Here is a 12,926-nt window from a genome sequence, read left to right on the forward strand (position 1 = left end):
CGTACCTGGAATATCTTCATGGTCTATAGTCCTATTTAGAGATGCTTGTGTGCAGCCTTCTTAGCGCAGTAGGCAGCGCGTCAGTCTCATAATCTGAAGGTCCTGAGTTCGATCCTCAGAGAGGGCATTTCTTTCCTCCTTTTGGCAAGCAAAATTCTCAGATTTTCTTGAAAAGTGGAAACTATGCCTACTCCAAACACATTTTTCAAAGCAAACAATTTAAGCGGGGTTCTGACCCCCAACTGCCCGAGAAACCTCTACTTTCCACAAGATGGCAGGCTAGCCTTCTGGAAAAAGCCAAGATAGAGAACAGAGACTCCTGGAGATGCCGGGGATTGAACCCGGGGCCTCATACATGCGAAGCATGCGCTCTACCACTGAGCTACATCCCCTCGACTGCACTCTAACGTTTTGCTGGATGCAAGGAGACTCTGAAGCCCATGGACTGCAAAGTCTCGATTTGAGACTAGAATGTAAAGTGTCAGGCTTGGAATTGCTCACACCTCACGTGTGAACTGTCTTCATGGAGCATATATTTAGTGCAATCAGGGATCGATTCTCCGGCAGGGCTTTTATTTGCTCAGTTTGGAATGCAAAACTTCTCAGGATTCCCAAAAATGTGACAACTATTGGTCTACTTTCCTGCTTGCTCAGCCTTTCGGGAGATGATTCCATTGGATATTCCCTCTTGCCCATCGGTATACATTCAAATTGAAGGCAAGTCATAGTGTGATTGGCTGCCAAGCAGCTACCTTTGGAGCAGTGCAATTGGAAGTCTGCCAAGGGCATACATATATTAATGCAACGCTTTGGTATTAGTTCTGATCAGCAGGTTTCCTTGACTGTTCTTCACACCTCCCCTAGCGACGACTATGTCATCCATTCCCTTTGAAAGCAGATAGAGTACGCTTCTTTTCCGGTATTTATCGAAGCTCTGGGAATTTTTCATAGTCAATGGAAGGTATTGTTGATTCAAAGCAAAAGCCATGGAAATTAAACCACAAAATCCTTCGAGCCGGATTTGAACCAGCGACCTAAGGATGCCTGAATTTATGCTACAGTCCTCCGCTCTACCAACTGAGCTATCGAAGGAGTAGTGGCAAACTTCCGTAGCACCAAAATTATCTCTCGCTCAAGAAAGGTTGTGGAGGGTGGGGACCAGGAGCAGACAGATGCACATCATCAATATTACCTGCCACTCCCCCTCAAAGTTACCAGAAAAGTAAGAGTCTCTGCTTTCGAGGAAGAACCCTTACCAATGACCAAGAGGGCTGCCACAGATTTCTATCCTAAATGTATTAAGATTGCCAAGATTAATCATCACTTTGATGGCTTAAACAAGTAAGATTCTTCTGTTGTATAAGCATCAAAAATGAGATAGCCCCATTTCATGGGTTTTTTCAAGGCAAACGTCTCACAGTTTAAGTGGGGTTGGTATCCCAGTTGCATGACATATCTCTTCCTTAATACTGATAGCCAGCCTTGTTTTCTGCCAAAATCCGAGACAAGCATGGCAAAAGTCTGGAGATGCCGGGGATTGAACCCGGGGCCTCATACATGCAAAGCATGCGCTCTACCACTGAGCTACATCCCCATGTCTGCCAAGTTTTACTGGCTGCCAAGTCAACCCATTTGACACTGCAGCATAAAGTCTCAGCCAGGAAAATCCTTAAGCCTCGTACCTGGAATATCTTCATGGTCTATAGTCCTATTTAGAGATGCTTGTGTGCAGCCTTCTTAGCGCAGTAGGCAGCGCGTCAGTCTCATAATCTGAAGGTCCTGAGTTCGATCCTCAGAGAGGGCATTTCTTTCCTCCTTTTGGCAAGCAAAATTCTCAGATTTTCTTGAAAAGTGGAAACTATGCCTACTCCAAACACATTTTTCAAAGCAAACAATTTAAGCGGGGTTCTGACCCCCAACTGCCCGAGAAACCTCTACTTTCCACAAGATGGCAGGCTAGCCTTCTGGAAAAAGCCAAGATAGAGAACAGAGACTCCTGGAGATGCCGGGGATTGAACCCGGGGCCTCATACATGCGAAGCATGCGCTCTACCACTGAGCTACATCCCCTCGACTGCACTCTAACGTTTTGCTGGATGCAAGGAGACTCTGAAGCCCATGGACTGCAAAGTCTCGATTTGAGACTAGAATGTAAAGTGTCAGGCTTGGAATTGCTCACACCTCACGTGTGAACTGTCTTCATGGAGCATATATTTAGTGCAATCAGGGATCGATTCTCCGGCAGGGCTTTTATTTGCTCAGTTTGGAATGCAAAACTTCTCAGGATTCCCAAAAATGTGACAACTATTGGTCTACTTTCCTGCTTGCTCAGCCTTTCGGGAGATGATTCCATTGGATATTCCCTCTTGCCCATCGGTATACATTCAAATTGAAGGCAAGTCATAGTGTGATTGGCTGCCAAGCAGCTACCTTTGGAGCAGTGCAATTGGAAGTCTGCCAAGGGCATACATATATTAATGCAACGCTTTGGTATTAGTTCTGATCAGCAGGTTTCCTTGACTGTTCTTCACACCTCCCCTAGCGACGACTATGTCATCCATTCCCTTTGAAAGCAGATAGAGTACGCTTCTTTTCCGGTATTTATCGAAGCTCTGGGAATTTTTCATAGTCAATGGAAGGTATTGTTGATTCAAAGCAAAAGCCATGGAAATTAAACCACAAAATCCTTCGAGCCGGATTTGAACCAGCGACCTAAGGATGCCTGAATTTATGCTACAGTCCTCCGCTCTACCAACTGAGCTATCGAAGGAGTAGTGGCAAACTTCCGTAGCACCAAAATTATCTCTCGCTCAAGAAAGGTTGTGGAGGGTGGGGACCAGGAGCAGACAGATGCACATCATCAATATTACCTGCCACTCCCCCTCAAAGTTACCAGAAAAGTAAGAGTCTCTGCTTTCCGAGGAAGAACCCTTACCAATGACCAAGAGGGCTGCCACAGATTTCTATCCTAAATGTATTAAGATTGCCAAGATTAATCATCACTTTGATGGCTTAAACAAGTAAGATTCTTCTGTTGTATAAGCATCAAAAATGAGATAGCCCCATTTCATGGGTTTTTTTCAAGGCAAACGTCTCACAGTTTAAGTGGGGTTGGTATCCCAGTTGCATGACATATCTCTTCCTTAATACTGATAGCCAGCCTTGTTTTCTGCCAAAATCCGAGACAAGCATGGCAAAAGTCTGGAGATGCCGGGGATTGAACCCGGGGCCTCATACATGCAAAGCATGCGCTCTACCACTGAGCTACATCCCCATGTCTGCCAAGTTTTACTGGCTGCCAAGTCAACCCATTTGACACTGCAGCATAAAGTCTCAGCCAGGAAAATCCTTAAGCCTCGTACCTGGAATATCTTCATGGTCTATAGTCCTATTTAGAGATGCTTGTGTGCAGCCTTCTTAGCGCAGTAGGCAGCGCGTCAGTCTCATAATCTGAAGGTCCTGAGTTCGATCCTCAGAGAGGGCATTTCTTTCCTCCTTTTGGCAAGCAAAATTCTCAGATTTTCTTGAAAAGTGGAAACTATGCCTACTCCAAACACATTTTTCAAAGCAAACAATTTAAGCGGGGTTCTGACCCCCAACTGCCCGAGAAACCTCTACTTTCCACAAGATGGCAGGCTAGCCTTCTGGAAAAAGCCAAGATAGAGAACAGAGACTCCTGGAGATGCCGGGGATTGAACCCGGGGCCTCATACATGCGAAGCATGCGCTCTACCACTGAGCTACATCCCCTCGACTGCACTCTAACGTTTTGCTGGATGCAAGGAGACTCTGAAGCCCATGGACTGCAAAGTCTCGATTTGAGACTAGAATGTAAAGTGTCAGGCTTGGAATTGCTCACACCTCACGTGTGAACTGTCTTCATGGAGCATATATTTAGTGCAATCAGGGATCGATTCTCCGGCAGGGCTTTTATTTGCTCAGTTTGGAATGCAAAACTTCTCAGGATTCCCAAAAATGTGACAACTATTGGTCTACTTTCCTGCTTGCTCAGCCTTTCGGGAGATGATTCCATTGGATATTCCCTCTTGCCCATCGGTATACATTCAAATTGAAGGCAAGTCATAGTGTGATTGGCTGCCAAGCAGCTACCTTTGGAGCAGTGCAATTGGAAGTCTGCCAAGGGCATACATATATTAATGCAACGCTTTGGTATTAGTTCTGATCAGCAGGTTTCCTTGACTGTTCTTCACACCTCCCCTAGCGACGACTATGTCATCCATTCCCTTTGAAAGCAGATAGAGTACGCTTCTTTTCCGGTATTTATCGAAGCTCTGGGAATTTTTCATAGTCAATGGAAGGTATTGTTGATTCAAAGCAAAAGCCATGGAAATTAAACCACAAAATCCTTCGAGCCGGATTTGAACCAGCGACCTAAGGATGCCTGAATTTATGCTACAGTCCTCCGCTCTACCAACTGAGCTATCGAAGGAGTAGTGGCAAACTTCCGTAGCACCAAAATTATCTCTCGCTCAAGAAAGGTTGTGGAGGGTGGGGACCAGGAGCAGACAGATGCACATCATCAATATTACCTGCCACTCCCCCTCAAAGTTACCAGAAAAGTAAGAGTCTCTGCTTTCGAGGAAGAACCCTTACCAATGACCAAGAGGGCTGCCACAGATTTCTATCCTAAATGTATTAAGATTGCCAAGATTAATCATCACTTTGATGGCTTAAACAAGTAAGATTCTTCTGTTGTATAAGCATCAAAAATGAGATAGCCCCATTTCATGGGTTTTTTCAAGGCAAACGTCTCACAGTTTAAGTGGGGTTGGTATCCCAGTTGCATGACATATCTCTTCCTTAATACTGATAGCCAGCCTTGTTTTCTGCCAAAATCCGAGACAAGCATGGCAAAAGTCTGGAGATGCCGGGGATTGAACCCGGGGCCTCATACATGCAAAGCATGCGCTCTACCACTGAGCTACATCCCCATGTCTGCCAAGTTTTACTGGCTGCCAAGTCAACCCATTTGACACTGCAGCATAAAGTCTCAGCCAGGAAAATCCTTAAGCCTCGTACCTGGAATATCTTCATGGTCTATAGTCCTATTTAGAGATGCTTGTGTGCAGCCTTCTTAGCGCAGTAGGCAGCGCGTCAGTCTCATAATCTGAAGGTCCTGAGTTCGATCCTCAGAGAGGGCATTTCTTTCCTCCTTTTGGCAAGCAAAATTCTCAGATTTTCTTGAAAAGTGGAAACTATGCCTACTCCAAACACATTTTTCAAAGCAAACAATTTAAGCGGGGTTCTGACCCCCAACTGCCCGAGAAACCTCTACTTTCCACAAGATGGCAGGCTAGCCTTCTGGAAAAAGCCAAGATAGAGAACAGAGACTCCTGGAGATGCCGGGGATTGAACCCGGGGCCTCATACATGCGAAGCATGCGCTCTACCACTGAGCTACATCCCCTCGACTGCACTCTAACGTTTTGCTGGATGCAAGGAGACTCTGAAGCCCATGGACTGCAAAGTCTCGATTTGAGACTAGAATGTAAAGTGTCAGGCTTGGAATTGCTCACACCTCACGTGTGAACTGTCTTCATGGAGCATATATTTAGTGCAATCAGGGATCGATTCTCCGGCAGGGCTTTTATTTGCTCAGTTTGGAATGCAAAACTTCTCAGGATTCCCAAAAATGTGACAACTATTGGTCTACTTTCCTGCTTGCTCAGCCTTTCGGGAGATGATTCCATTGGATATTCCCTCTTGCCCATCGGTATACATTCAAATTGAAGGCAAGTCATAGTGTGATTGGCTGCCAAGCAGCTACCTTTGGAGCAGTGCAATTGGAAGTCTGCCAAGGGCATACATATATTAATGCAACGCTTTGGTATTAGTTCTGATCAGCAGGTTTCCTTGACTGTTCTTCACACCTCCCCTAGCGACGACTATGTCATCCATTCCCTTTGAAAGCAGATAGAGTACGCTTCTTTTCCGGTATTTATCGAAGCTCTGGGAATTTTTCATAGTCAATGGAAGGTATTGTTGATTCAAAGCAAAAGCCATGGAAATTAAACCACAAAATCCTTCGAGCCGGATTTGAACCAGCGACCTAAGGATGCCTGAATTTATGCTACAGTCCTCCGCTCTACCAACTGAGCTATCGAAGGAGTAGTGGCAAACTTCCGTAGCACCAAAATTATCTCTCGCTCAAGAAAGGTTGTGGAGGGTGGGGACCAGGAGCAGACAGATGCACATCATCAATATTACCTGCCACTCCCCCTCAAAGTTACCAGAAAAGTAAGAGTCTCTGCTTTCGAGGAAGAACCCTTACCAATGACCAAGAGGGCTGCCACAGATTTCTATCCTAAATGTATTAAGATTGCCAAGATTAATCATCACTTTGATGGCTTAAACAAGTAAGATTCTTCTGTTGTATAAGCATCAAAAATGAGATAGCCCCATTTCATGGGTTTTTTCAAGGCAAACGTCTCACAGTTTAAGTGGGGTTGGTATCCCAGTTGCATGACATATCTCTTCCTTAATACTGATAGCCAGCCTTGTTTTCTGCCAAAATCCGAGACAAGCATGGCAAAAGTCTGGAGATGCCGGGGATTGAACCCGGGGCCTCATACATGCAAAGCATGCGCTCTACCACTGAGCTACATCCCCATGTCTGCCAAGTTTTACTGGCTGCCAAGTCAACCCATTTGACACTGCAGCATAAAGTCTCAGCCAGGAAAATCCTTAAGCCTCGTACCTGGAATATCTTCATGGTCTATAGTCCTATTTAGAGATGCTTGTGTGCAGCCTTCTTAGCGCAGTAGGCAGCGCGTCAGTCTCATAATCTGAAGGTCCTGAGTTCGATCCTCAGAGAGGGCATTTCTTTCCTCCTTTTGGCAAGCAAAATTCTCAGATTTTCTTGAAAAGTGGAAACTATGCCTACTCCAAACACATTTTTCAAAGCAAACAATTTAAGCGGGGTTCTGACCCCCAACTGCCCGAGAAACCTCTACTTTCCACAAGATGGCAGGCTAGCCTTCTGGAAAAAGCCAAGATAGAGAACAGAGACTCCTGGAGATGCCGGGGATTGAACCCGGGGCCTCATACATGCGAAGCATGCGCTCTACCACTGAGCTACATCCCCTCGACTGCACTCTAACGTTTTGCTGGATGCAAGGAGACTCTGAAGCCCATGGACTGCAAAGTCTCGATTTGAGACTAGAATGTAAAGTGTCAGGCTTGGAATTGCTCACACCTCACGTGTGAACTGTCTTCATGGAGCATATATTTAGTGCAATCAGGGATCGATTCTCCGGCAGGGCTTTTATTTGCTCAGTTTGGAATGCAAAACTTCTCAGGATTCCCAAAAATGTGACAACTATTGGTCTACTTTCCTGCTTGCTCAGCCTTTCGGGAGATGATTCCATTGGATATTCCCTCTTGCCCATCGGTATACATTCAAATTGAAGGCAAGTCATAGTGTGATTGGCTGCCAAGCAGCTACCTTTGGAGCAGTGCAATTGGAAGTCTGCCAAGGGCATACATATATTAATGCAACGCTTTGGTATTAGTTCTGATCAGCAGGTTTCCTTGACTGTTCTTCACACCTCCCCTAGCGACGACTATGTCATCCATTCCCTTTGAAAGCAGATAGAGTACGCTTCTTTTCCGGTATTTATCGAAGCTCTGGGAATTTTTCATAGTCAATGGAAGGTATTGTTGATTCAAAGCAAAAGCCATGGAAATTAAACCACAAAATCCTTCGAGCCGGATTTGAACCAGCGACCTAAGGATGCCTGAATTTATGCTACAGTCCTCCGCTCTACCAACTGAGCTATCGAAGGAGTAGTGGCAAACTTCCGTAGCACCAAAATTATCTCTCGCTCAAGAAAGGTTGTGGAGGGTGGGGACCAGGAGCAGACAGATGCACATCATCAATATTACCTGCCACTCCCCCTCAAAGTTACCAGAAAAGTAAGAGTCTCTGCTTTCGAGGAAGAACCCTTACCAATGACCAAGAGGGCTGCCACAGATTTCTATCCTAAATGTATTAAGATTGCCAAGATTAATCATCACTTTGATGGCTTAAACAAGTAAGATTCTTCTGTTGTATAAGCATCAAAAATGAGATAGCCCCATTTCATGGGTTTTTTCAAGGCAAACGTCTCACAGTTTAAGTGGGGTTGGTATCCCAGTTGCATGACATATCTCTTCCTTAATACTGATAGCCAGCCTTGTTTTCTGCCAAAATCCGAGACAAGCATGGCAAAAGTCTGGAGATGCCGGGGATTGAACCCGGGGCCTCATACATGCAAAGCATGCGCTCTACCACTGAGCTACATCCCCATGTCTGCCAAGTTTTACTGGCTGCCAAGTCAACCCATTTGACACTGCAGCATAAAGTCTCAGCCAGGAAAATCCTTAAGCCTCGTACCTGGAATATCTTCATGGTCTATAGTCCTATTTAGAGATGCTTGTGTGCAGCCTTCTTAGCGCAGTAGGCAGCGCGTCAGTCTCATAATCTGAAGGTCCTGAGTTCGATCCTCAGAGAGGGCATTTCTTTCCTCCTTTTGGCAAGCAAAATTCTCAGATTTTCTTGAAAAGTGGAAACTATGCCTACTCCAAACACATTTTTCAAAGCAAACAATTTAAGCGGGGTTCTGACCCCCAACTGCCCGAGAAACCTCTACTTTCCACAAGATGGCAGGCTAGCCTTCTGGAAAAAGCCAAGATAGAGAACAGAGACTCCTGGAGATGCCGGGGATTGAACCCGGGGCCTCATACATGCGAAGCATGCGCTCTACCACTGAGCTACATCCCCTCGACTGCACTCTAACGTTTTGCTGGATGCAAGGAGACTCTGAAGCCCATGGACTGCAAAGTCTCGATTTGAGACTAGAATGTAAAGTGTCAGGCTTGGAATTGCTCACACCTCACGTGTGAACTGTCTTCATGGAGCATATATTTAGTGCAATCAGGGATCGATTCTCCGGCAGGGCTTTTATTTGCTCAGTTTGGAATGCAAAACTTCTCAGGATTCCCAAAAATGTGACAACTATTGGTCTACTTTCCTGCTTGCTCAGCCTTTCGGGAGATGATTCCATTGGATATTCCCTCTTGCCCATCGGTATACATTCAAATTGAAGGCAAGTCATAGTGTGATTGGCTGCCAAGCAGCTACCTTTGGAGCAGTGCAATTGGAAGTCTGCCAAGGGCATACATATATTAATGCAACGCTTTGGTATTAGTTCTGATCAGCAGGTTTCCTTGACTGTTCTTCACACCTCCCCTAGCGACGACTATGTCATCCATTCCCTTTGAAAGCAGATAGAGTACGCTTCTTTTCCGGTATTTATCGAAGCTCTGGGAATTTTTCATAGTCAATGGAAGGTATTGTTGATTCAAAGCAAAAGCCATGGAAATTAAACCACAAAATCCTTCGAGCCGGATTTGAACCAGCGACCTAAGGATGCCTGAATTTATGCTACAGTCCTCCGCTCTACCAACTGAGCTATCGAAGGAGTAGTGGCAAACTTCCGTAGCACCAAAATTATCTCTCGCTCAAGAAAGGTTGTGGAGGGTGGGGACCAGGAGCAGACAGATGCACATCATCAATATTACCTGCCACTCCCCCTCAAAGTTACCAGAAAAGTAAGAGTCTCTGCTTTCGAGGAAGAACCCTTACCAATGACCAAGAGGGCTGCCACAGATTTCTATCCTAAATGTATTAAGATTGCCAAGATTAATCATCACTTTGATGGCTTAAACAAGTAAGATTCTTCTGTTGTATAAGCATCAAAAATGAGATAGCCCCATTTCATGGGTTTTTTCAAGGCAAACGTCTCACAGTTTAAGTGGGGTTGGTATCCCAGTTGCATGACATATCTCTTCCTTAATACTGATAGCCAGCCTTGTTTTCTGCCAAAATCCGAGACAAGCATGGCAAAAGTCTGGAGATGCCGGGGATTGAACCCGGGGCCTCATACATGCAAAGCATGCGCTCTACCACTGAGCTACATCCCCATGTCTGCCAAGTTTTACTGGCTGCCAAGTCAACCCATTTGACACTGCAGCATAAAGTCTCAGCCAGGAAAATCCTTAAGCCTCGTACCTGGAATATCTTCATGGTCTATAGTCCTATTTAGAGATGCTTGTGTGCAGCCTTCTTAGCGCAGTAGGCAGCGCGTCAGTCTCATAATCTGAAGGTCCTGAGTTCGATCCTCAGAGAGGGCATTTATTTCCTCCTTTTGGCAAGCAAAATTCTCAGATTTTCTTGAAAAGTGGAAACTATGCCTACTCCAAACACATTTTTCAAAGCAAACAATTTAAGCGGGGTTCTGACCCCCAACTGCCCGAGAAACCTCTACTTTCCACAAGATGGCAGGCTAGCCTTCTGGAAAAAGCCAAGATAGAGAACAGAGACTCCTGGAGATGCCGGGGATTGAACCCGGGGCCTCATACATGCGAAGCATGCGCTCTACCACTGAGCTACATCCCCTCGACTGCACTCTAACGTTTTGCTGGATGCAAGGAGACTCTGAAGCCCATGGACTGCAAAGTCTCGATTTGAGACTAGAATGTAAAGTGTCAGGCTTGGAATTGCTCACACCTCACGTGTGAACTGTCTTCATGGAGCATATATTTAGTGCAATCAGGGATCGATTCTCCGGCAGGGCTTTTATTTGCTCAGTTTGGAATGCAAAACTTCTCAGGATTCCCAAAAATGTGACAACTATTGGTCTACTTTCCTGCTTGCTCAGCCTTTCGGGAGATGATTCCATTGGATATTCCCTCTTGCCCATCGGTATACATTCAAATTGAAGGCAAGTCATAGTGTGATTGGCTGCCAAGCAGCTACCTTTGGAGCAGTGCAATTGGAAGTCTGCCAAGGGCATACATATATTAATGCAACGCTTTGGTATTAGTTCTGATCAGCAGGTTTCCTTGACTGTTCTTCACACCTCCCCTAGCGACGACTATGTCATCCATTCCCTTTGAAAGCAGATAGAGTACGCTTCTTTTCCGGTATTTATCGAAGCTCTGGGAATTTTTCATAGTCAATGGAAGGTATTGTTGATTCAAAGCAAAAGCCATGGAAATTAAACCACAAAATCCTTCGAGCCGGATTTGAACCAGCGACCTAAGGATGCCTGAATTTATGCTACAGTCCTCCGCTCTACCAACTGAGCTATCGAAGGAGTAGTGGCAAACTTCCGTAGCACCAAAATTATCTCTCGCTCAAGAAAGGTTGTGGAGGGTGGGGACCAGGAGCAGACAGATGCACATCATCAATATTACCTGCCACTCCCCCTCAAAGTTACCAGAAAAGTAAGAGTCTCTGCTTTCGAGGAAGAACCCTTACCAATGACCAAGAGGGCTGCCACAGATTTCTATCCTAAATGTATTAAGATTGCCAAGATTAATCATCACTTTGATGGCTTAAACAAGTAAGATTCTTCTGTTGTATAAGCATCAAAAATGAGATAGCCCCATTTCATGGGTTTTTTCAAGGCAAACGTCTCACAGTTTAAGTGGGGTTGGTATCCCAGTTGCATGACATATCTCTTCCTTAATACTGATAGCCAGCCTTGTTTTCTGCCAAAATCCGAGACAAGCATGGCAAAAGTCTGGAGATGCCGGGGATTGAACCCGGGGCCTCATACATGCAAAGCATGCGCTCTACCACTGAGCTACATCCCCATGTCTGCCAAGTTTTACTGGCTGCCAAGTCAACCCATTTGACACTGCAGCATAAAGTCTCAGCCAGGAAAATCCTTAAGCCTCGTACCTGGAATATCTTCATGGTCTATAGTCCTATTTAGAGATGCTTGTGTGCAGCCTTCTTAGCGCAGTAGGCAGCGCGTCAGTCTCATAATCTGAAGGTCCTGAGTTCGATCCTCAGAGAGGGCATTTCTTTCCTCCTTTTGGCAAGCAAAATTCTCAGATTTTCTTGAAAAGTGGAAACTATGCCTACTCCAAACACATTTTTCAAAGCAAACAATTTAAGCGGGGTTCTGACCCCCAACTGCCCGAGAAACCTCTACTTTCCACAAGATGGCAGGCTAGCCTTCTGGAAAAAGCCAAGATAGAGAACAGAGACTCCTGGAGATGCCGGGGATTGAACCCGGGGCCTCATACATGCGAAGCATGCGCTCTACCACTGAGCTACATCCCCTCGACTGCACTCTAACGTTTTGCTGGATGCAAGGAGACTCTGAAGCCCATGGACTGCAAAGTCTCGATTTGAGACTAGAATGTAAAGTGTCAGGCTTGGAATTGCTCACACCTCACGTGTGAACTGTCTTCATGGAGCATATATTTAGTGCAATCAGGGATCGATTCTCCGGCAGGGCTTTTATTTGCTCAGTTTGGAATGCAAAACTTCTCAGGATTCCCAAAAATGTGACAACTATTGGTCTACTTTCCTGCTTGCTCAGCCTTTCGGGAGATGATTCCATTGGATATTCCCTCTTGCCCATCGGTATACATTCAAATTGAAGGCAAGTCATAGTGTGATTGGCTGCCAAGCAGCTACCTTTGGAGCAGTGCAATTGGAAGTCTGCCAAGGGCATACATATATTAATGCAACGCTTTGGTATTAGTTCTGATCAGCAGGTTTCCTTGACTGTTCTTCACACCTCCCCTAGCGACGACTATGTCATCCATTCCCTTTGAAAGCAGATAGAGTACGCTTCTTTTCCGGTATTTATCGAAGCTCTGGGAATTTTTCATAGTCAATGGAAGGTATTGTTGATTCAAAGCAAAAGCCATGGAAATTAAACCACAAAATCCTTCGAGCCGGATTTGAACCAGCGACCTAAGGATGCCTGAATTTATGCTACAGTCCTCCGCTCTACCAACTGAGCTATCGAAGGAGTAGTGGCAAACTTCCGTAGCACCAAAATTATCTCTCGCTCAAGAAAGGTTGTGGAGGGTGGGGACCAGGAGCAGACAGATGCACATCATCA

At 45.4% G+C, this 12,926-nt stretch overlaps 31 non-coding genes across 31 annotated transcripts; 8 read left to right on the forward strand and 23 right to left on the reverse strand.

Annotated features, from left to right (window-relative positions):
* The first annotated feature begins 54 nt into the window (after positions 1–54).
* TRNAM-CAU (transfer RNA methionine (anticodon CAU)) lies at positions 55–127 on the forward strand. Its single transcript has one exon. It is a non-coding gene; the product is annotated as a tRNA-Met (tRNA).
* Positions 128–320: 193 nt separating this feature from the next.
* On the reverse strand, positions 321–392 carry TRNAA-CGC (transfer RNA alanine (anticodon CGC)). Its single transcript has one exon. It is a non-coding gene; the product is annotated as a tRNA-Ala (tRNA).
* A 614-nt stretch (positions 393–1,006) lies between these two features.
* TRNAY-GUA (transfer RNA tyrosine (anticodon GUA)) lies at positions 1,007–1,092 on the reverse strand. Its single transcript is given in 2 exon segments — positions 1,007–1,042; positions 1,056–1,092. It is a non-coding gene; the product is annotated as a tRNA-Tyr (tRNA).
* A 430-nt stretch (positions 1,093–1,522) lies between these two features.
* On the reverse strand, positions 1,523–1,594 carry TRNAA-UGC (transfer RNA alanine (anticodon UGC)). The gene has a single exon. It is a non-coding gene; the product is annotated as a tRNA-Ala (tRNA).
* Positions 1,595–1,731: 137 nt separating this feature from the next.
* On the forward strand, positions 1,732–1,804 carry TRNAM-CAU (transfer RNA methionine (anticodon CAU)). The gene has a single exon. It is a non-coding gene; the product is annotated as a tRNA-Met (tRNA).
* Positions 1,805–1,997: 193 nt separating this feature from the next.
* Positions 1,998–2,069, reverse strand: TRNAA-CGC (transfer RNA alanine (anticodon CGC)). Its single transcript has one exon. It is a non-coding gene; the product is annotated as a tRNA-Ala (tRNA).
* Positions 2,070–2,683: 614 nt separating this feature from the next.
* On the reverse strand, positions 2,684–2,769 carry TRNAY-GUA (transfer RNA tyrosine (anticodon GUA)). The gene is given in 2 exon segments: positions 2,684–2,719; positions 2,733–2,769. It is a non-coding gene; the product is annotated as a tRNA-Tyr (tRNA).
* A 432-nt stretch (positions 2,770–3,201) lies between these two features.
* On the reverse strand, positions 3,202–3,273 carry TRNAA-UGC (transfer RNA alanine (anticodon UGC)). Its single transcript has one exon. It is a non-coding gene; the product is annotated as a tRNA-Ala (tRNA).
* A 137-nt stretch (positions 3,274–3,410) lies between these two features.
* Positions 3,411–3,483, forward strand: TRNAM-CAU (transfer RNA methionine (anticodon CAU)). Its single transcript has one exon. It is a non-coding gene; the product is annotated as a tRNA-Met (tRNA).
* Positions 3,484–3,676: 193 nt separating this feature from the next.
* Positions 3,677–3,748, reverse strand: TRNAA-CGC (transfer RNA alanine (anticodon CGC)). The gene has a single exon. It is a non-coding gene; the product is annotated as a tRNA-Ala (tRNA).
* A 614-nt stretch (positions 3,749–4,362) lies between these two features.
* TRNAY-GUA (transfer RNA tyrosine (anticodon GUA)) lies at positions 4,363–4,448 on the reverse strand. Its single transcript is given in 2 exon segments — positions 4,363–4,398; positions 4,412–4,448. It is a non-coding gene; the product is annotated as a tRNA-Tyr (tRNA).
* Positions 4,449–4,878: 430 nt separating this feature from the next.
* Positions 4,879–4,950, reverse strand: TRNAA-UGC (transfer RNA alanine (anticodon UGC)). Its single transcript has one exon. It is a non-coding gene; the product is annotated as a tRNA-Ala (tRNA).
* A 137-nt stretch (positions 4,951–5,087) lies between these two features.
* TRNAM-CAU (transfer RNA methionine (anticodon CAU)) lies at positions 5,088–5,160 on the forward strand. Its single transcript has one exon. It is a non-coding gene; the product is annotated as a tRNA-Met (tRNA).
* Positions 5,161–5,353: 193 nt separating this feature from the next.
* Positions 5,354–5,425, reverse strand: TRNAA-CGC (transfer RNA alanine (anticodon CGC)). The gene has a single exon. It is a non-coding gene; the product is annotated as a tRNA-Ala (tRNA).
* Positions 5,426–6,039: 614 nt separating this feature from the next.
* On the reverse strand, positions 6,040–6,125 carry TRNAY-GUA (transfer RNA tyrosine (anticodon GUA)). Its single transcript is given in 2 exon segments — positions 6,040–6,075; positions 6,089–6,125. It is a non-coding gene; the product is annotated as a tRNA-Tyr (tRNA).
* Positions 6,126–6,555: 430 nt separating this feature from the next.
* TRNAA-UGC (transfer RNA alanine (anticodon UGC)) lies at positions 6,556–6,627 on the reverse strand. The gene has a single exon. It is a non-coding gene; the product is annotated as a tRNA-Ala (tRNA).
* Positions 6,628–6,764: 137 nt separating this feature from the next.
* Positions 6,765–6,837, forward strand: TRNAM-CAU (transfer RNA methionine (anticodon CAU)). Its single transcript has one exon. It is a non-coding gene; the product is annotated as a tRNA-Met (tRNA).
* A 193-nt stretch (positions 6,838–7,030) lies between these two features.
* Positions 7,031–7,102, reverse strand: TRNAA-CGC (transfer RNA alanine (anticodon CGC)). Its single transcript has one exon. It is a non-coding gene; the product is annotated as a tRNA-Ala (tRNA).
* A 614-nt stretch (positions 7,103–7,716) lies between these two features.
* Positions 7,717–7,802, reverse strand: TRNAY-GUA (transfer RNA tyrosine (anticodon GUA)). The gene is given in 2 exon segments: positions 7,717–7,752; positions 7,766–7,802. It is a non-coding gene; the product is annotated as a tRNA-Tyr (tRNA).
* A 430-nt stretch (positions 7,803–8,232) lies between these two features.
* TRNAA-UGC (transfer RNA alanine (anticodon UGC)) lies at positions 8,233–8,304 on the reverse strand. The gene has a single exon. It is a non-coding gene; the product is annotated as a tRNA-Ala (tRNA).
* Positions 8,305–8,441: 137 nt separating this feature from the next.
* TRNAM-CAU (transfer RNA methionine (anticodon CAU)) lies at positions 8,442–8,514 on the forward strand. The gene has a single exon. It is a non-coding gene; the product is annotated as a tRNA-Met (tRNA).
* A 193-nt stretch (positions 8,515–8,707) lies between these two features.
* Positions 8,708–8,779, reverse strand: TRNAA-CGC (transfer RNA alanine (anticodon CGC)). The gene has a single exon. It is a non-coding gene; the product is annotated as a tRNA-Ala (tRNA).
* Positions 8,780–9,393: 614 nt separating this feature from the next.
* TRNAY-GUA (transfer RNA tyrosine (anticodon GUA)) lies at positions 9,394–9,479 on the reverse strand. The gene is given in 2 exon segments: positions 9,394–9,429; positions 9,443–9,479. It is a non-coding gene; the product is annotated as a tRNA-Tyr (tRNA).
* Positions 9,480–9,909: 430 nt separating this feature from the next.
* On the reverse strand, positions 9,910–9,981 carry TRNAA-UGC (transfer RNA alanine (anticodon UGC)). The gene has a single exon. It is a non-coding gene; the product is annotated as a tRNA-Ala (tRNA).
* A 137-nt stretch (positions 9,982–10,118) lies between these two features.
* Positions 10,119–10,191, forward strand: TRNAM-CAU (transfer RNA methionine (anticodon CAU)). Its single transcript has one exon. It is a non-coding gene; the product is annotated as a tRNA-Met (tRNA).
* A 193-nt stretch (positions 10,192–10,384) lies between these two features.
* On the reverse strand, positions 10,385–10,456 carry TRNAA-CGC (transfer RNA alanine (anticodon CGC)). The gene has a single exon. It is a non-coding gene; the product is annotated as a tRNA-Ala (tRNA).
* A 614-nt stretch (positions 10,457–11,070) lies between these two features.
* Positions 11,071–11,156, reverse strand: TRNAY-GUA (transfer RNA tyrosine (anticodon GUA)). The gene is given in 2 exon segments: positions 11,071–11,106; positions 11,120–11,156. It is a non-coding gene; the product is annotated as a tRNA-Tyr (tRNA).
* Positions 11,157–11,586: 430 nt separating this feature from the next.
* TRNAA-UGC (transfer RNA alanine (anticodon UGC)) lies at positions 11,587–11,658 on the reverse strand. The gene has a single exon. It is a non-coding gene; the product is annotated as a tRNA-Ala (tRNA).
* Positions 11,659–11,795: 137 nt separating this feature from the next.
* Positions 11,796–11,868, forward strand: TRNAM-CAU (transfer RNA methionine (anticodon CAU)). The gene has a single exon. It is a non-coding gene; the product is annotated as a tRNA-Met (tRNA).
* A 193-nt stretch (positions 11,869–12,061) lies between these two features.
* On the reverse strand, positions 12,062–12,133 carry TRNAA-CGC (transfer RNA alanine (anticodon CGC)). Its single transcript has one exon. It is a non-coding gene; the product is annotated as a tRNA-Ala (tRNA).
* A 614-nt stretch (positions 12,134–12,747) lies between these two features.
* Positions 12,748–12,833, reverse strand: TRNAY-GUA (transfer RNA tyrosine (anticodon GUA)). Its single transcript is given in 2 exon segments — positions 12,748–12,783; positions 12,797–12,833. It is a non-coding gene; the product is annotated as a tRNA-Tyr (tRNA).
* Between the last annotated feature and the right edge of the window lie 93 nt (positions 12,834–12,926).

The sequence above is a fragment of the Lissotriton vulgaris genome, unplaced genomic scaffold (assembly GCF_964263255.1).
Source record: "Lissotriton vulgaris unplaced genomic scaffold, aLisVul1.2 SCAFFOLD_2797, whole genome shotgun sequence".
Lineage (NCBI taxonomy): Eukaryota > Metazoa > Chordata > Amphibia > Caudata > Salamandridae > Lissotriton > Lissotriton vulgaris.